General features: G+C 43.9%; 1 protein-coding gene and 1 pseudogene across 2 annotated transcripts in view; one reads left to right on the top strand and one right to left on the bottom strand.

Moving 5' to 3' along the window:
• Positions 1-18,649, bottom strand: part of SEMA6A (semaphorin 6A) — a 132,829-nt gene extending 114,180 nt beyond the window's left edge. Inside the window, exon 1 of one of the 2 annotated variants that reach the window (XM_010379538.2) lies at positions 17,897-18,649. The gene's annotated coding sequence lies outside the window, so the exon portion shown is untranslated. The remainder of the gene's footprint in view (positions 1-17,896) is intronic. The other variant, XM_010379537.2, reaches the window with a different exon arrangement.
• LOC115896487 lies at positions 6,329-6,776 on the top strand (annotated as a pseudogene).
• Positions 18,650-20,225: the final 1,576 nt, after the last annotated feature.

Here is a 20,225-nt window from a genome sequence, read left to right as displayed (position 1 = left end):
TCATTCTGGTGCATACTGTTTCACTTAATCATCAGACTCCCTTTATGAGGTAGGTGACATTAGTGTTTCCCCTTTACTCATGACGAATACGAGGCACAGAGATGTTAAGTAATGTTCCCAAGATCTCACAGCCAATAGAATAGCAACCTCCAGAGCCCATACTTTTAACTACTCTATCATAACACCCCTCTCGGAGAAAAGCTGACTTCCAAGTGTCATTTTGGTGTTCAGCTTCATTTTGTGTGTGTCTAGCACTAATATGGTTTTAGTTGTTCTTCCTGATCTGAGTTTCAAAACTGGAAAATCACTGTTACCAGTAACCATTTTTATAGAACACAGGTCAGTCACTCTGCTGCTGTGAGCTGGATGTACTTGGAGTGTTGCAACGTTACCTTCATAATCCACCGAGAATGCCATCATTATACATGCAAAAAATAGCTACTGTGTCTGAAATTTACTCTCCCAACTTTCTGCAGACTCTGGTGTATGCTTACTCTTCATCCAAGAAAAAGCAGAGTTGGCACTATTGTCAGACAAGTAGTTTTTTTTTTTTTTTTTTTTTTTTGAGGCGGAGTCTCGCTCTGTCGCCCAGGCTGGAGTGCAGTGGCCGGTTCTCAGCTCACTGCAAGCGCCGCCTCCCGGGTTCCCGCCATTCTCCTGCCTCAGCCTCCCGAGTAGCTGGGACTACAGGCGCCCGCCACCTCACCCGGCTAGTTTTTTGTATTTTTTAGTAGAGACGGGGTTTCACCGGGTTAGCCAGGATGGTCTCGATCTCCTGACCTCGTGATCCGCCCGTCTCGGCCTCCCAAAGTGCTGGGATTACAGGCTTGAGCCACCGCGCCCGGCCGAGACAAGTACTTAACACCACCGTTTAGGTTGCGGGTGTGCTTCTCTTCTTAATATCTTTAGAGAATAATCTTTAAAGTGCTTGGATCTACTCTTTGAAGGTTTGGAATAGAAAAATGTGTTGAAGTTTGAGAACTCTTCTCTGAGGACTAATTATATCATAAACTTTGAGGCTGTCTGGTCAAACACATCCCACCCAATGGTGGTTGAAATACTTTTCTTTTTGTTTTTTGAGAGAGTCTCACTCTGTCCCCAGGCTGCAGTGCAGTGGCACAATCTCCATCTCCTGGGTTCAAGCGATTCTCGTGCCTCAGTCTCCCAAGTTACTGGGATTACAGGTGTGAGACACCACTCCTGGCTAATTTTTGTATTTTTAGTAGAGACGGGGTTTCCCCATGTTGCCCAGGCTTATCTCAAACTCCTGACCTCAAGCAACTGGCTTGCTTTGGCCTCCCAAAGTGCTTTTCTTAAAACTTGTAATTTTTATGTAAACTAACTGAAGAAGTTCTTATAGCCTTATTTAGACAGAGCTTATTTTATCACATGTAGCTTTTTTGCACATACAAAATAGAAAATAAAAGTGAAGTTAATTGGTTAAGTCCTAAAACTTTCTGTGTTAGACTTCGTATTCTGGATATGGCTTCAATTCACAGTCATCGGTGTGTGTTTTTTCTAATGTTGTCTTCTATGCCATCAAGAGCACTGGTGATGTGCACATTTTAATTTATTCAAAATCTTTCAAACTATGTATCATAAACTTAACAATCTAGCTGCTGACTAGATGGTAGCATCCTCTGTGTGTTTTGTCACCTTTCATGGGATCTAAACAAAAGTGCTTGTGCTGAGATTCAGTAACACTAGAGGGCAGCCTCCAAGTAAAGTTTGAAACAAGTGATAGCACAACTATGCAATAATGTGGCATGTAATAGATAAATAACCTATAATTCAGTTTCTCGGCATTATGATACCAACTCAAATATGGTGTCCCAACATTTTTTAAAAATCAAATCATTCCTTAATTTTTACTTCTAATATGCCTTTAAAATAAGACATCCAAGCAAACAGTTTCATAAAGGTTCTCTAGAACCTTTCTAGATATTCGGTTTGTTAAAGCCCCTTGAAAATAGTTGATTTTTCCAATCCTGTTTTGTTTTCCTTTTGTTACTCAGCTTCTTTTTAAAATACAGAATGAGAATAAAAACATTCATGTTACAAGTTTTATTTAGAAACCCCACAAAGAAAAATGCAACATGAAAGATAAATATAGAATACCCATCTTTTTAAATTTTTATTTTGCTTTAAGTCCTGGGATACATGTACTAAACGTACAGGGTTGTTACATAGGTATACATGTGCCATGGTGGTTTGCTGCACCTAGCAATCCATCATCTAGGTTTTAAGCCCCACATGCATTAGAGAATATCCATCATTTAAGGATTCTTCTAAATAGTATAAGTAGTAGCTAAACTAGTAGAGACATCAAAAAATTCTTCTGGACGACTGTACCGTATCAACACTTATCTAAAGGTTGAAACCATAAAATGAAATTTGTGATTCCCCAATCATCTATGCAATGAAGATTTACTTATTCGTAAGTAAAATATCACTGAACACATTTTCCTATCCACTATATAAGCGGTGTTCAATTTTAGCACAATGCAGCAAAAAAAGAAAAAAAGGCCTGTCTGATTAACAGTGTCTTATTAAATCAACACAATTTAAGCGTTATTTGTGTTTCGTGAATTGCATCATCTGTAACATCTCAGTTGCACGTGGCAATTTAAGAGATAAATACTCATATAAATATGCCCAATATTGAGATGGGGTGAGAGGGAGAACACATGTATATCTAATTTCAGCATTTTAAAACTTTCATAAAGTAAAATTGTTTGGAATGAAATAAACAGGGACTAGGTGGCTCCATATATGTCCCGATTTTTACATGAACAGACCATTTAGCGCTTGGTCCTCCTGCCCATTTGTAACAGTGGTTTTTATAGATGCAATGAATGCGCTTTCCGTCTTCCTCGTGTTAGCCACCTCATATTATGGTATGAATCTCCCTAAGGTTGGAGAAAGTGGTCCCAACTGCCAGATCAAATGGCGACAGTTTAAACATACTCAATCTTAAAAACTTTAGCACTCTTTGTGAAGAGCTGAGGGTGAGCACAATAGGACTAGTGAAAGATTCCCCCCTCCCGCGCCTGAAAGCTTGGGAGGATGAAGAACTCCTCCCTCCTCAGGCCCAGTCCCAATGCGCCAGCAGCTTGCAGCAGCTAGCAGAAGCAGGCGAGAGCTGGCCGGAAGGTAGTTACCCCCTTGAGATCGAGAGAGGCCGTCAGGCTATCACGTAGCAATTACGTCAGACTGGGACACTTCCTGTTTAGAGGAGACTGTAAAACCCCTGCCCCGTCCTCACTTGGGGCTGACGCCATTTTAGGCCTTAGCCTGTCTGCAGATAGGCGCTCATGAAAACAGCGCATTGCTCCACACCGACTTGTGTTGTTTGTTGGTGTGCTCTCGGAGTTCCGACCGATACAAGCGCGTTGCAACTAGGTGTTGGACTTTGGTGTTGTGCTTATTATGTGTCACTTAAATACGGTTTATGACAGCAGTTAAATGTTTTGTCTGTAAACCTGCGTTCCTGTCCTGGCCAATGCCACAACCATCCACTCAGCTCCCCAGAGGTTATACCTTGGAACCATTTTTTACTCCTTCCCCTCCCTTACCCCACACATCCAACTGGCCCCAAATCCTGTTGGCTGGACCATGCCAACATACCCAAAATCTGTTTCCTTTTTCCACTCACAGTCCTAGCAGATTTATACTTCTAAAACACATATCTGGTGACATCATCCTCTTGCTGAAAAGCTTCAGCCACCTGCAACACCCTGGGCAGAACCCTCCACAAGTTGCCTCAATGCCTCCTCTGTCTTCAGGGCTTCCCCACATCACGTCGTCCCTGTGCTCCAGTCACCAGGAGGGCCCCTTGCTGTTCAGGGGCCAAGTCCTACATTCCCCATCTCTGGGCCTTGCTCCTGCCTTTCCCTTCACCCCACTGTTCCTCCTGCCCCTTGCCTCCCAAATACGGAGACCTCACTCCGCAATTGAAATGCTTCCTCCTTCAATGGAGCCCAGCCTGATCTCCCAGCTGGACAGAGCCACTTTTGGCCTTCTTAGCATCTTCTGCATTCTGCATTTGGGACAGAGAATAGTCAGACCTTACACTAGAAAGATTTTTCACATCTCCACCTTCTTCACTAAAATGTGGGCCTACAGTAGGTACGCAAGCAGTAAATTCTGAACTAGTTCATCGCTGTCTCTCTGCAGTGTGTGGAACTTTTCCTTGCCAAAAGTAGGTGCTAAATATATTATCTATTAAATTGAGCTGCTGCTTTCACTAGATCTAGTAGCCTGAACCAGAGTACAATGACCTTTGTCAGAGGGAAGATTCACTTAGGTTGTGCCATGCAGTCTATTTAATTCCTTGCTAAAAACATGTTTGTTTTATAGGTATGAGTTGCAAGTCCCAGGAGGATATTCCTGACAGAGTATCTAATTCAAACTTCTGTCCTTCCAGTTCTACCCTGTGCCAGGGTCAAAAATGCCACCCTTATGTAACTATTTATTTTTATCCCGACCATAAAATAGGACTAGAATCCCAAATAAAATCACCTACCATTTGCCATTTGATATTTCTTAGGGTGACTTTGACTCAAGACTCTAAGAACATCCAGAGACAGTGAGTGTCCCCTCCTAGCAATGGTATTTCACTGAGAAGTCGGAATTTAGGTCCCGGTTGCACTAAAGCCTCAGATGAAATCCTCAAAAAGCTACTTCTAAACTTGTTCTGTGTCAGGATTCACTTCTGTGTAATAGGAGCCATGTGAGAACAACTAGGATTGGACAATTTTAATACTTTTTAAATTTTAAATACTGAGTAAACAACACAGCGATATGGAGGAGCACAAAACTCAGATTCATATGGTTTGGGACCTTGTCCAGGCCCTTCCCTTACCAGAAGTGTGCTCTTAGGCAAATTACTTGACCTCTTTGAACCTGTTATCTCATCTTTAAATTGGGTGTAATAATACCTATCCTGCCTAACCTGGAGGGTTGTGATAAGATGAAATAAGGCAATGTTTATAAACACACTTTGAAAAATACAAGCACTATATAAATAGTCTTTATTGCTTAATAATAACACCATTAAATACAGTCAGTAAACCTGACTTCTAATTGTATTGTAGAACTCAGCAAGACTAATTTGGGGAGACGTATCTCCTTCCTGGGCAGAACAGCCCTATCTAAACACCTCAAAGCTGGGAGCCAATCTATTCTCTCCCCAACAAGGTGCCACCCAGGAAGGTGTGTTGAGCACTTTAAACATGGCCAAGGAAAAACAATAAAAGATGCAAATACATTATGATTACTTTTCACAGAACAGGCAAGTTAAGACTAAGTATGGTTGACGACTTGCATTGTCCTATTCGTACATTTAAAACTCTTTCATGTTCTACACAGAATTTGCATTTCAATAACAATGTGATAATGTCAAGTTATTCACAACATTTCAAAGGCTTGTCTTGCACACCTGGCATGTTGGAAGATCTGCTGGAGAACTCGATGTAGCTGTTTTCTAGTAGCAAAAGCAATTACATTGTCCTTTTAATTCTTGGGAACGGATGTGTTTGGGCAATATTAACAGGTTTTGTGTTTTGGACACAACAAAATATGAAAACGAAAGCATCACACTCGGAGATATCCCTGGAGAATTAATTAACCAGCATATTGAATATGTTGAACTTCCCCTTATCACAAATGAGAGGAAACACCTTGCAGATAAAAGTTGACTTTTTAATAGAAACCTTTCCCTGTACTCTGAACATCCCTTTATAATTAAAAAAAAATGTATCCAAAAGATGTGTTACCTTTTCTCTTGGCTACATATGAAACTACTCTGCTCTTTCTAACTTTTGACATCTCCTCCTTGGACAAAGGTGGGATCATGCAACAGAGATGACTCTTTTCCTATTAAAAGTAAAGCCATACTGCATGCAGTCAGACACATACTCTAAAAATTATTTTAGATAACCACTACCCTGGAACACAGTACAGCAAATATTATGAATCAATTTAATTTCGGTAATTTCTCATTAAAGTGCCTACAGATCGGTAAGTCTAATTGTAAAAGCTAAGCATTTATAATTCATAAGCATAATTACACTAAACTAGATGGGTTACATGCTATTAGGGTTTTGTATAAGCTACAAAATAATTGTTCACAGAGAAATTTAATTCATAAATTGGCATTAATATATCTAGCCTTTATTAGACCCTCTAGTTAAAAGTTGAATGTAAATAGCACATTAACATCCTTATTCAGGTTTTTGATATCTGTTCTAAAACTCATGACACAGGAAAAAGTACTTTTAATCAAAAATAAGGCCCATTCTTTCCGGTGTGGAGACAATGTGCAGAAATGGCACCTCGAAAGGGGAAGGAAAAGGAAGAACAGGTCATCAGCCTCTGACCTCAGGTGGCTGAAGGAGAAAACGTATTTGGTGTCTGCCATATCGTTGCATCCTTCAATGACACTTTTGTCCATGTCACTGATCTTTCTGGCAAAGATCTGCCGTGTGACTGGTGGGATGAAGGTGAAGGCAGACTGAGATGAATCCTCGCCATATGCTGCTATGTTGGCAGCCCAGGATGTGGCTCACAGGTGCAAGGAACTGGGTATCACTGCCTTACACATCAAACTCCAGGCCACAGGAGGAAATAGGACCAAAATCCCCGGACCTGGGGCCCAGTCGGCCCTCAGAGCCCTTGCCCTCTCCGGTATGAAGATGGGGCGGATTGAGGACGTCACCCCCATCCCCTTTGACAGCACCCGCAGGAAGAGGGGTTGCCGTGGTCACTGTCTGTGAACAAAACTCCTCAAAATATTTTCTGTTAATAAATTGCCTTCATGGGGAAAAAAAAAAAAAAAAGATGCCCAATTCTCCACAGTGTCTACAATATTCCCTAGTTGTTATGTTTAGTGCTTTGTAAACGGTATACTTGGACAATGGAAATGCTACTAGGTCCAGCACTTCTGTAGTATGCTTTTATTTGAAAGAACTGGGGCACCACTTAAAATCTCATTCAATCTTTGGAAGGAATGGCCTCAAATCCAGCCAGAAGCCAGTAAGTATCAGCAATTTTGATAGGTAAATTCCTTTAGAATTAGAAATGACTCCTCTGAAGATTCAAATACTCCACACCACCTACAAATTTCAGTTGTTCCCCAAGTGATATTTCATTCTTTGTATGACCATTCTGAAATGATGCAGAATCACATTTTTCATTGTAATGAGAATCTAGTGTGGTTTGCATGGCAAGACAAAGGAAGCAAGTTCATGTCACTACTGGCTGAAAATACTCTACCTAAATACAGCCTCCAAGGCATACAAAAGAAAATCTGTAATCAGAAATCATTAATTAAGGTTAATTAAAGTCCACATTGTATTTGACTGACATCCACACAAAAAGTACTCTTTACTTTTCTTAAGGCTACGTGTGCAATGTTGTGTCTAACCTGACACCCAAGAGTAATCACAATCTTGTTATCATTTGAGAGGAGAATGAACTCAATTCAACAAAATTCTTTTTAATGAAAAAAGCTTTGATCTTAGTCCCACTGTTCTCCTCCATTCCATGTCTTTTGTTGTTTAAACATTTAGCCTATGCGAATATGGTAAAATGAACAGAACCTATTTTCTTACCCTGCCAAATAAGCAGGGGTCCATAATACTGAATTTACAAATGCACATTTTCTTTGCTTCTTGGAGATATCTGAGGGGAAGTGGAGAAGGGCTGGGAGATAATTGAAGCCTCTGGGTGAGCCAGACCACATGATCAAAAACTGCTGTGACACTTAAAAGTATTTCTCCACAAGAAATTCCAGTGCCTAGAAGCCTGGTGCAGCCAGTGGCAGTTAAGGCCATGTTATCCTTTTAATGTACTTCACATTATTGGCCTCTAAAATCAGTCCTTTAGTGTGGTTGGGTAAGGGATGAGTCAACAAAATAGGCACGTGCATTAAAAATGCTTGTTGATCTTACACAAAAATTTTGGCAGGCTGGATCTGGAGAAATTTAAAACGCTGCTTTGAAGCTCACTCTGAAATAAAAACTAGTCATTTTCTAGTAAAACAGAAAAAAATATGACTAATTTTCTAGATTAGTCCCATTTGTAAGGAATTCAAAGTTTCTTCTTCTAAATCAGCCTAGATTTTCATTTATGCTTTACATGTCTTGAATTCAGCACTGTTTGCTTCCAGTGTGAGATTATTTTATGTTTTAATCTACAAAGGAATTAAATTGCTTGGCTTAGACTGGTAGGAGTCCTTGAAAGTCCACTTGAGAAATGGAAACTGAAACATGAAGTGTACCACTATCTGTTATACAAGGCCGAATTTGCCTCACAGAAGCAAGCTGTGTTCTACATCACACGTGAAGCACATAAGTCACCGGAATGTGGGTCTGTGTATCACCCTCTTACAGCAATTTACTCCCCAAATCCTTTCTTGACCAAGTCACACAACGTATACACCACTGGAGAACATTTTCTAATCAACCCTATAGTCACAAACCTAAAAAAAAAAAAAAAAAGCAAAATATTGAAATTATTAAATAAATGAAAAATGTTCATATACTATTCAAAAGTTGACAAAGCAGCAGACCCACTGTCCAAAATGTATGTGCCTTTTGTTGCAAAATACAGTAAAATGGTCTCTAGCTCCTTAGCAATGAGTGTCAAGTGTAAAAAGAAAAGGTTAAACCTGAAGTAAAGCTCTACATGTTTCCATTGCCAAAATAACACACAACACACAGCAATCATGATGTCATTTTATTTATTTAGTAATCTGCAGAGCCAAAACTAAATTATGAAGCTGAAATTTTAAGCAAAGTCATGAATGCCCTCATTTACCTCCACATTTGTGACTAGCCTTAATGAAGAGTTTGCACCCCTTTGCTTTCTTGTTGAAATATGAAAGTGACATCAGCCTCTGGACTGTATTTTGATTGATTGATTTATTTTTTGCCAGCAAGACTGAGCAAGAGGCAAATCCTGGAGTAAATATCAGCTGGATGTGCACATAACAAGGTCCAGGGAGACACTCTCAGAAGTTGCCTCTTTTAATCCAACACTGAATTATATGAGAAGCGGTTTTCAGTTTTTCAGAGCACAACTGCCAAAATCACTGCAAGGCTTGCAAGCCCTAGTATATCTCAAACCTTTCCCAAGACACCCCAACACTATCTGAGGCACTGAAACTATGGCAACCGAATAAGAAAGCAGCCTCCATGATTAATAGATGAAGATCCCAGCGACAGTGTCTAGCTAGGGCCATCATTCATGATACAAGAAGAATTAGCACAGGATCTATCTCGAAAACCATTAACAAGTATTCTTATAAAAATCAACTCCATTGCCATTCTGCCACATATACTTGAGTTTAGAATGCTATAAACAATTTGGTTTCTATTTATCACTCACTATGCAGGAATGAGAATGTTCTTAGAAACTCAGATGCTCATGTTTTTAAAATAGTGAAAGGCTTAATAGAATGGTTTTCCACCTGGGTATTTGAGGCCTAAGAACAAACACATTGAAAAACCAAAATATGTGAATGAAGTCAAGTGGCTCTCTGGGTAGAAAGGCGGAGGGACAGTTGTTGAATTGTTTTGAGTGTTTTTTTGTGGAATGCAATTTTTTGTAAAGCATTCCATTTTCAGGGAAGGAACGTTTCCATTCAGCAGCTCAATCAGTATTCTCTCAGTTTCCTCATTCAAGGACAGTAGGAGTCTGGGGGAGGGGCGGGGAAGTGCTGAAGTTGCTGCAATATTAATGAAAAGATTGAATATTCTTCTTTAAAAAATGAATCAGGAATAGGACCAGGGAAAGAAGAATGGATCCATCACAGAGAGCTTGTCTGTAAAACTCTCATAGAACATTAAACCATAATTAATACAATCTTTATTTCTTCCCAGTCTCTAACAATGTTTATTTTCCAATGGCATGTTTTCATTGTATTTAATGCCAGATCCTGTTCTGTTCTATAAATGCTTCAAATCAAATCATGGCCAAAGGCTGGTCTTTGAAGCGTAGAGGGGCAAAAGGGCTAAGAAAGGGGTGAACAGCACCAATTTTAGAGCTTCTTCTGCTAAATTTTTTTAATTGGCATGGGTTCTCTGAATTTAATTTTCTACAGATGACAATTATAGGTTAGTTGGAAATTCCTAGAAAGCACCCAGGAATATTAAAAGAAAGCTTCAAGTCTAAAGGCTGCATGAGGAAATATCTATTACTAACAATACTTTCAAAGCAACAGTCACCATACTGGCTGCTAAGAAGGATCTGAAACTTCAGTCCTTGCAGCATGTTAATTACTGATTTATCTCACACTCTTTCCATTCCCTTTCCACTTACAGAGTTTGAGAACATATTATTTCCTAGATGAAAATAACCGTAACTCTAAGCCATGGAGGCATTCCTAGAAAACATCATGGTAGCAGGGAATTGTGGTGATAACATCAATTTATTTCCCCTTCAGCTGTGCCTTTTAGAAGTCAGATTTTTCTCACTGATAAGAACTTGTATGACTATCATTTGAATCAAATTTCAGGTTTTGTAGTAGTGTGTCTGTCAGTAGAATAACTGCTCTCTCTACTGGGGTCAGGCAATTATTTCCTGCCTTTGGTGTGGAAGGCAGTAGTTTGCTTTTGCTGGGAGATTCACACTCTCCCAAACTGATTTCAAGTTTGGCCAGGGAAGAGTGACTTGGCAGATGCATGCCCACCCTGAAGACCTTCTTGCAGAAGGCCTAGCCACAACCCCCTCAAGGGTTCCAATCAGCAGCCGGGTTTCTCTCCTAAGACAGGTGTGGTCCTTGGGAATTCAACTCATCCCTAAAATAGTCATTATGGTGCAGAGTGTACATTTTATTATTAAAATGTTAATAAGTGACAGCTATCATTTTAAAAAAGCTATCCCTTGGGCTCCTGTTTGATATAAGGCTCTGCTTGTTATTATTATTATTTTTTATATATACTGCTTTTTTCCTTCCATGTTTCGAGTGTGATATTTCAAATTCCAAAGTTTCCGGGCTTCCTGTTTCCCTGCAAGTGTCGTGTTCACATGCTCCTCAACTTAAAACCCAAGACATTATGGCCTGTTTATGGTATGAATGTTTATTTCTAGTCCAAAGGTTGTTTCCTTTTGCATCATCTCTTTATATTACAGATTCAGAGCCATTTCCTTTTGTACTGTTTCCCCTGCCCCCACAATAAAGGTACTATCTGCTTTTTCAAAATCCATTCCTAGGGCATTTTTCATAACTACTCTTACTCAAGTAAAAATAATACCTTATGTTGAACGACTGCTTGTTGTGTGCCCAGCATTGTGACATGCATTTTACAGATGTTACTGTGCTATGCATTTTACAGATGTTATCACATTTATTCTTCTCAAAACCATAACATTATCATCATACAAGCACTTTGCAAATGAAAACTGAAGGAGAAAAGAAACTGGCATAAAGTCCCACTGTTAGCAAATGGCAAAACAAATCCATGGTATTGTCTGTCAAAAAAGCATGACTTCAGCAATGCCTCCAACAGTCCCTTCACATTTATTAACTTCATGCCACAAAATCTAATGAATTTGGCCTTGTTACAGCAAAAATGGAAACTTCTACTAGTCCTGGTTCACCCTGACATACCTGTGTTACATTAATGATTACATTGATTTGAAGTATTTCAGAATTTAACTGAGCAAAAACAATTATCTTACTTTTAAAATAATTCCTGGCAGAGTGGCACTCCCATGACCTTGCCTGATTTAATGATCATGTTGAAAGCAATGTTTCCTTGACATGGTTGGTGTTCTAATTAATAAAGTTGCTATCCATGTGCTAAGTGAACTGTACAATTTCAATGAATTCAAACATATTATTTAGTTGCATGATGTGATTTACACTAAAACTACATGAACAGTGTATATTCTTCTAAAAATAATTTAGAAGATGAAGTAGGATCTCTGTTATATCCAGGGTCTGGAGTGGGAAAGAGGGGGTTAACATCAAACTTCCCAAATTTCCAGAGTGCGTGTAATATTTCGCTAAATACATTCACATTCATGATTTCATATTCTCCCAGCAATCCTATAAGTTGGGAAGAAAAGGTTTACTATTCACAATTTTCAGTTAAAATAATGCAGCCTCAGAGAAGTTAAGTGATTTGTCCAAGGTAGTAAGAGTCTGGAACCCAAGTCTTCTTGACTCCAAGTGCAGGATCCTCAACAGCAGATATACTGTACGGGTACGGGGAAGAAACATGGATTAGTAAAGTATGCTATATTCTCCTGACAGAAAGTTGAATTTTAAAACTACTATTAGCAAACTCCAAAAAAACAAGAACGTTCTGTGGTCAGTGGTTAGAATGCAGAACAAATGAGGCCAGGGTCAAAAGCTCAAGCCCCATAAATGCTGGCTGTCTTCTTAGCTCTGTTTCTTGGCAAGTTGATTTTACCTAACTCAGACTCCCTCCAGTTACAACCAGGTGTCTCACAGATGTGTGCTCTTGGACACAGGAGGGGACTGGGTGAGAGTGTGGGAATGAACAGGCTCCAATGCATCACTACAACTAGAAAAACAACAGAGTGAATGTTCCACTAATGATGCATGAGCCATACCACCTATGTGCTTGGAAGATTATACACACACACATTCATGCATGAAGTATCTCATTTGATAAAAACATGATATAAAAGGCAGACAAAATAGATAAAATAAAGACTAGTTGTTTGCAAAAAAGGATTCACTGTTTATTCATTCAACAAACACTTGTTATGGATGGCCCATGATGTGCCAGGCACAGTTTTAGGTGCCAGAGTGAATAAAACCTAAAAATGTCTATCCTTATGGCATTATGTTCTAGTGGAAGACAGAAAATCAACAAGGACAACATATAGTTTGTCAGACTGTGAAAAATGCTAAGAAAAAAATAAGGACTGCCAAGCGGTGGGGAGTTCTGTGGGAAAGAGTAAAGTAAATAAGAGGATCAAAAGGCTTCACTGAGAAAGTGACATTTGAACAGAGACCTGAAGAATGTGAGAAGCAAATCATGTAGCTATCTGGGGAAGGAACCACCCCAAGGCATGAAAGAGTAAGTCCTTGCAAAGGCCCCCAAGTATATGCCATGCTTGACAAATGCAAGGAAGCCCAAGGGGTGGAGGTCAGAGAGGCGGGAGCCTGAGTGCAGATCATGTGGGCCTGCAAAGACCAAAGAAAGGACTTGGCTTTTATGGGAATAAGATGGGAAAACATCTGAGCAGAGTAGTGATCTGATAGGGCTTAGTTTAAGAAAAAATCACTGCTGCGTTTTGGCTGTTGCGCTGAGAAAAGAGCAGAGGCAGGAAAGCTAGTTGGGAAGCTGGCATGAAAACCTAGCAGGAGACGACCATGGCTTGGCCAATTTGAGGGCCACACAGAGAAGCATCACCTGAAGGAAGCCCGCAGGCCTTCCGAAGGTGGAGCCAACAGCACTGCAGCCACCACGGATGTAGGCGTCAGACAGAAGCTTCAAGGAGAACTAAACTCAGGCCAGCAACTCAAAGAATGGAGTTGCCATTTACTATGATGGAGAAGATCATGAGAAAGGCAGATACGGGGGAGAAAGATACAGAATTAGGTTTTTTTAAACCTAAATTTGAGATCTCTATTAGGTTCAGGAGGAGCTGCCTACCCACTAAGCGCTGGTTATTTGTGAGGTCCAGGAGAGAAGTCTAAGCTGAAGAGGTTACTTGGGAATCATCAGTGTATTATGGTTTTATATGATACCCTTTATTGGTGTAAATGGAATTATTGTAATAAAGTTTTGCAAGAGCTCATCTGTTTCACAAAGCAAGATACCCTTGTGTATGGACTATATGCAACAGTCCCATGGTGAGAAGTCCTGAACTCCTCCCCTTGAGGTTTGTGTGGTATGACATCTCATTTGCTCATTTCAAAGGGATTAAATGCCTCCCTCCTTTCTCTACCTTACCATATCCCCAAGAGGCAACCATGTGGTTGCCAGTAGAGAATAGCTCAGTTGCTCTTGCAGCACATTTTAAAGCAGATGAGAAAAGCCTTCACACTGAAATAGAAATATCTCAGAGAAAACTTGGCTCCAAGGCACCCCAAGAGAGTGGGGGGTCCTGATATGGGAGGGCCCGGCAGAACGCTTCAAGACATCGCCTTCCTCAGCATGCACAAATGTGGCTGCCATAACACAAAGCTCCTATATAAATATGTCAAGGAGCACTCGTCTACTCCAGGAGGACAGAAAATTGTCTAAACCTAAAGAAGGGTGTGGAGAGGGGCAGTGCAGAGATAGGCTTTCCTAGGCATTGCCTTACACAAATGGCAGATGCCTAATTAAAGCATTTGCAATTAGCTTAGCTTGTTCTGTGATTCCTTCCTGCAAACAAATAAGATGGAGAGACTATATTAGCTCTTGGCAATCTAGTTCTAAAAAAATTTTCATCCCATCATCACTCTTTTGTCCTGTTCTGAAAAGAGCTGAACCACAATGTACACAGAATAAACTATCTGACTTAACTCCTGGTTCAAAATCGTATTTTTCCTTCCATTTCATATAGGAGTACAACTACCCATTTACTTTTAAAGCATGACTACTTATTTTGAATCTAATACAAGTTCTTAATTTGGATGCCTTATTTTTATTTGGTGAAGATAACAGTCTTCCTAATTCTCGCTATGCTTCTGATTCAACACATTCGACTTCACTAGTGCAATGTTACTCGCCTACTCAAAATGCAATTGCTATATGTGTTTAATGTTGGAAAAAGCATTTACTAGATTTTGGAAGAACTTGAGGGGTGTGTGTTTGTGTGTAAATAAAAAGGTGCACTTATTGATGCCTTGTAATAACCACTCACTTGAAGGCATATATCTTTTTTCACTGTAGGGAAAATAAAGAAGTCCACTCTGAGTGGAAAAACTGTTTCATTCATTTGACATTTACTTGACTGCTCTATACTGATTCTTATAAAATTTTAACCTATTTAAGCGTAGTTGTTATGTCCAGTAAGTATATTCAGCTGATGGCTCCTCAGAAATGATTTTTGGTATCTGCTTAACATTTACATATGTGGATTATATGTGTTATCGAGAATGTAGCACAGCTCTAAAAGGTGATAGCTGCAAAACCTAACATATGGGGAAGGTTGTCACTCACAAACACTGTAAATAAGAAACATAAATAAAGTAGAATGCTTCTTTACAACAAGTTGAAAAATGACTCATAACACAAGAGTAAGATTTTAAATTTGATGTTCGTTCTTTTCTGCTTCAGACTGGTTTGCAAAGTGCCTCATTCAAGAACGTCCTAAAACCAAAATAGTAACAGGGAGCAAGGGTTACTCAAGATCCAAATAAAAATTACCATACACACAAGCATGGGTAAACAAAATTCAAATACCTAGTGCAATTATTTTTTAATAGATAGTTTAGGTTAATAGGTGGAGACATAGTTCTACCACTGTATTTAAGGTTAGGTTAATAATTAACTTCGGTGCCTGGAGTAGTTTAATCAAAGCTTACTGTAAATCATAAAACTGCTCCATGCAGACTAAGCACAGCATTAAAAAGTCATACAAAATTCTTGCCATCTTGACCTCTGGTAGCCATTTGGGTATGGTGTAAAAAAGTGTAGAGTATTTTCATTCAGAATTAAACATAGGCATCTTTACTTTGGGGAGAAAACATAATTAAATAATTAATTAAACCACCAGTCTTCCCCGCCATCACTGTAGCATACCACGGACTCAATGCCCAAGATGTGTCCACCAGGGGAAGGACGACGAACAATTTCAGGACTAAAGAAAGACAAGGCAAAGACACTCGACCTTCCCATCCTGGAAAGACTTAAAAGCCAGCGCTGGGGGGCATTAAATAGCTTTTCTGAGACCTGTTGGCACAACACTGCAAGTGGGTTAAATGGCTTTTCAGATCTGAGGTAAAGAAAGTTGTGCCTACAAGCGCGAGTGTGTGCGTGTGTGTGTGTCCTTGCGCGCCTGTGTTTTAAACCTTTCACAGATCGCATTCAGTAGCGTAAAAAAGCTGAGCGTAAGAAAAGGAGCGATCCCACTGTGGCTGTGCCTGGCCACCGCGGTTCCAAAGCAGCCACCTTTCTCTCAAAGACCGACGCGGAACAGCCTGCAGGGCTCCCCATTGCGATGCAGGCCGGAGGCTCCCTGGAAGTGCTTGCCCTGGCTGTGAAGACCGCCTCCAGTCTCCCATTCCTGGCCCGCTCCACCAACACCTGGTTCTGCTTCGCCCCTCCCTGGATAGACACACTGGGAAATCGTGCGCGGGGCGCAGATGGCTCGGGATGCTGCGCTTGGAGCTGGCTATTTGCAAGCCAGCGAGTCCCGGCCTGCGTCCACACGCACCTTCGTCTCAGCCTCTGTCCACAGTGGCCGCACCTGCCTCCAGGTCCTGCTTCCCCATCCATCCCTTCCCCGACTTGTCCAGCAAGTACTGCGGGCCAGGAGGTTCCACTCTCCAAAGGGCCAGGTTCTAGCTCCTAGCTGCATCCGGAGCTGTCCGCATGACTCCCTCCAGGTCTAGCTTCCCTCAGACTGCACATGCTGAGCCCCAATCCGGTCGTGCCTGCCGCCTGGCTTTCAGGGAAACTTTCCAGAAGCGCCTGGTCTATTGACCCCGCCGCTGTAAAGTGGGAGGAGGCGCTGGGCGGAGGGGCGGCGAGGGAGCGGGAAAAGCAGCGGAATCCCGTTTCCTTTCCCGACGTCCACAAGTACGAGACCGCTCCCCGGCTCCCCCCGTACCGCTCGGGTCGTGCGAGGAGGGAGGAGACCTCAGGATCCTGTTTTGCACCATCTCCCACAGCGAGGAGCTGAGCAAAACGCGGAGAATCGGGACAAGAGACACTTCCCGCCCCAGCAGGATCAGGCAGGGTGGGTGGGCACTGCCCCGCTTACTCTCCAGCGCCCCATTGCCCCCATGGCAGCGCCCTAGGACACAGTGAGGAGTCGGGACAGAGCCCTCGTCTGGGTTTCAAACCCAGGGCCATCTCCTGCCAGGTCTCTCACCCTTCCCCCTCCTGGGTCATCTTTCCAGAGCGAGACCGCGCTGATCTAGGAGGAGGGCGTACTGTGCGCCAGCCCGGTGCAAAGGGCTGGGTGTCTCAGGAGGGACGCAGTCGCGACGGGCTATATCCTTGCAGCTCGGGTTGGGAGCTGCGGCGGCGAACAGGACCCAGGGCGGGGGCGCCGCGTCACCCGAACGGCTGCTCCTGGACACTTATTCGAGCAAACAAAGCCTGGAACCTCTGGTGGCAGCGGCCACAGGAGCCAGGATCTCACCAAGAGACAGGGCGCGCGGGTGCCGAGGGCCATCACAAGTTTCTCGCACTCCACGGAGCCCAGCCCAGACCCCACACTGACAACAAAAGATTCTCTCCGCTTCCACACCGCCTCCGCGGAACCCCTTCTCCCACCTGGCACTGGACGAAAACAGCGCTGTTCTACCCACCCCCCTCCAGCCCTAGAGGGCAGAACCCCTTCCCCCGCCTTCGACACCGGGCCAGGGAGCTTCCGAGAATCCCACCCTCCAGAGCTCTGCTCCCTGCTTGGCCCGCGTGAGGATGAGCCTTGGGTCTCGCACACACACACCCCCGGGAGGAACAGCCATACGCGCCTTCGCGGCCCGGGGCGGCGCCGGGCGTGTGCGCAACGCGGTGGGAAAGCTCTCGACTTGTAGCCTGGCGTACTCTGGGGCGCAGGGCTTGGAGGAAAGGCAGGCAGGGCTCATGGTTCCCCCTCTAGGACCGGGGAACGCTCGGGAAACAGAGACACAAGACAAAATAAAACGTAGGCACCACAAAGCCGACAGCACGCGCTAGCCACGGCCCCGGAACCCTCAGGCTGGAGTTCTGCTGCCTGGGAGGTGGGGCGCGCCGGGGCGCCCGGGCCGTACCTTTTCGGTGCATCGACAGACAGGCGGCCGGGGCTCGGAGCGGAGTGGCACAGCGTGTATCCCATTTAGTAATCCATTATCGAGGGGATCTCTCCGGGCCGCGGGCTGCGCTCTCTCCTTCGCAAGCCTTTGTCATTCCTACATGTGTGCTTGTCTCTTTGGGGGAAATAGTCGCGGCGACTACTTTCTGGGATGCAAACGCGATGTGTTCATCTCCAATGACGAGCGGAGAAGGGGAGAGGAAAAAAGAAAGAAGCCGAAAAAAAAAGAAGAAGAAAAAGAAAAAGAAAACAAGGAAGGGGGTAAATGTTCAAGAAACTCTTCTCCAAATGCAAATTCCACTTGGAATCCACTCCGGTGAGTCCCCTTGGTGGTGTCTGCGCCGATTAACAAGTCATTTCAGAGCGGGGGGTGGGGCGGGGGCTGGGGCAGGGGTGCAAGCTCGGGCCCGGCTGTGCGGCCGGGAGCGCGGTGCCGCGGGTGTGGTGATGCTGGACGCTGCTGGACGCTGCTACACGCTGCTAAGCGGGCATCGCGGGCGACCGGCACCGCGGAGGAGCGCCGCTGCTGGGTCCCGAGCGCCTGGGCAGCCGAGTGCGCGGGGAGCGGAGTTGGAGGCAGCCTCACCCCGTGCCGCTCACTACTCCTCTGTCACCGGAGAGGCCGCCGCTCCCGGGCGGAGCCAAGTCCCGGACTGGATTGCGCAGATCGGACTCTCCTCCCGCTACTCCGCCTACTTTGGCTGGCGTCTCCTCCGACCCAAAGGAGAGCTGTGGTGGATGTGAGTGTGAGTGAGCGAGGCGGGGGGGGGGGGGGGGGGGGGGGAACTACGCGGTGTGGCTGCAGGTGGAGCCTTGGACCAACTGGCCAGCGCCGCTTCCTTCCACCAGGATTCCTGGCCCCACCGAGCGCTAGGCGGAGGCTCAGCGGGGGCGACTCCGGCTGGAGCCCAGCCCTCACCTCCCCCACCCCCACCTCTGCTCTAGCTAGGAAAGAAAAATCCCGGACAGCATTGCTGAGTCCTGCCACATCAGAAAAATAAATAAAAATAGACGTAGTGCAGGAGCGAGTTACAAGAAAGGTTTTGTTCATCGATTTTCTTAAATGGAAAAGTTTTAAAGGATGAGGGTAAGTGAACGGCGAGCCTTTCTGATTCTGATTACTGTCATCAAGAGGTAGATTCCAGAAGCGATGGACGCTCTACGTAGCTAGATGAATTGGATAGAAGCCGGTGAGGTTAAAAATACACTTGGAAGATAAGAACACAGCTATTAGTTACGCACATACACACGTTAATAAAGCATACGAAGTAAGCAAATAAACTACAGTGTAGAGAATGGCGTTTTTAACGACGGCGATCTATTTTAAAACTTCTTAAAGTTTACATTGTGTGGACTGGTCTTAGAAATAAGTGAACTTCAGAAATAACACGCAAGCAATTCCAGTGAGAACCCAAAAGCTTTATGGAAGAAGAAAATCGCAACCACTTCCAAGGCGCTATTGTTATGATCACACGAAGAATGGCAGGCACTGCCTTCTTTCACCACTTGAACTTTCAGTAGCTACAAAGTCTTGCAGTTACAGGCTTGTGCCAACTCGTCGGGTCACACCACGTTCCCCTCCCCCTGCCGCTGCGCCCCGAAAGCAACTGCGCGCCGCGACTCTTACTCCCCAAGGGGGGGCTTCGCCGATGGTGAGGACCATAGTCGCAGCCTTTAAACAAACGAACACCGGGCCACCCAGCAGTTCTCGGAGAGATACTTACTAGTCATGGAATTGGCTGAGAAAAGCCAAGTGCGGAGGTCGGGGTCTCAGTCCAACTTAGGCCAAGTTCCTTTATATTGGAAACTGTGCCTGTTCCCTAATTGAGACTAGGACCACTAATAAGTCCATGTTCCCTTTTCTGTCGCTTCTGCAAGTACAGACCTCTGCTCAAGAGGCTTCACGAAGAATAAATGCACACAGGTCAACACCTATTTCCCCCCACCACTACCACCACCTGGAAAAGGTAGGGAGAATGGTAGGAAAAAAAGAAAAAACAGAAGTACTTCTGCTGTTCTGCAGAACTGTCAGCAGGGGCCGCTATCCCCGCCTTTCCCGGGCAAAGGCCGCTATAGACCTGGGGCAGTGGGGGGCGCGGCCCTAGGTGCGCGCGCAGCCCCCGCGGCTCCGAGAGCCGGCCTGGGGAGGGGGTCGCGGAGTGTGGAGCGGTGGGTGGGATTGCCCATTCCCGCGGGTTGCGTGGGGGCCGCCTGCGGGACGTCTCCCCAGAATCCCGCGGGGTTCGGAGAAGGATCTGGAGGCCAAGACGGCTCGATCCCCGGCTGCG

This window comes from Rhinopithecus roxellana, chromosome 3, assembly GCF_007565055.1.
Source record: "Rhinopithecus roxellana isolate Shanxi Qingling chromosome 3, ASM756505v1, whole genome shotgun sequence".
Classification (NCBI taxonomy): domain Eukaryota; kingdom Metazoa; phylum Chordata; class Mammalia; order Primates; family Cercopithecidae; genus Rhinopithecus; species Rhinopithecus roxellana.
Note: the sequence above shows the minus strand (reverse complement) of the source record. Positions and strands in the feature narration are given on the sequence as shown.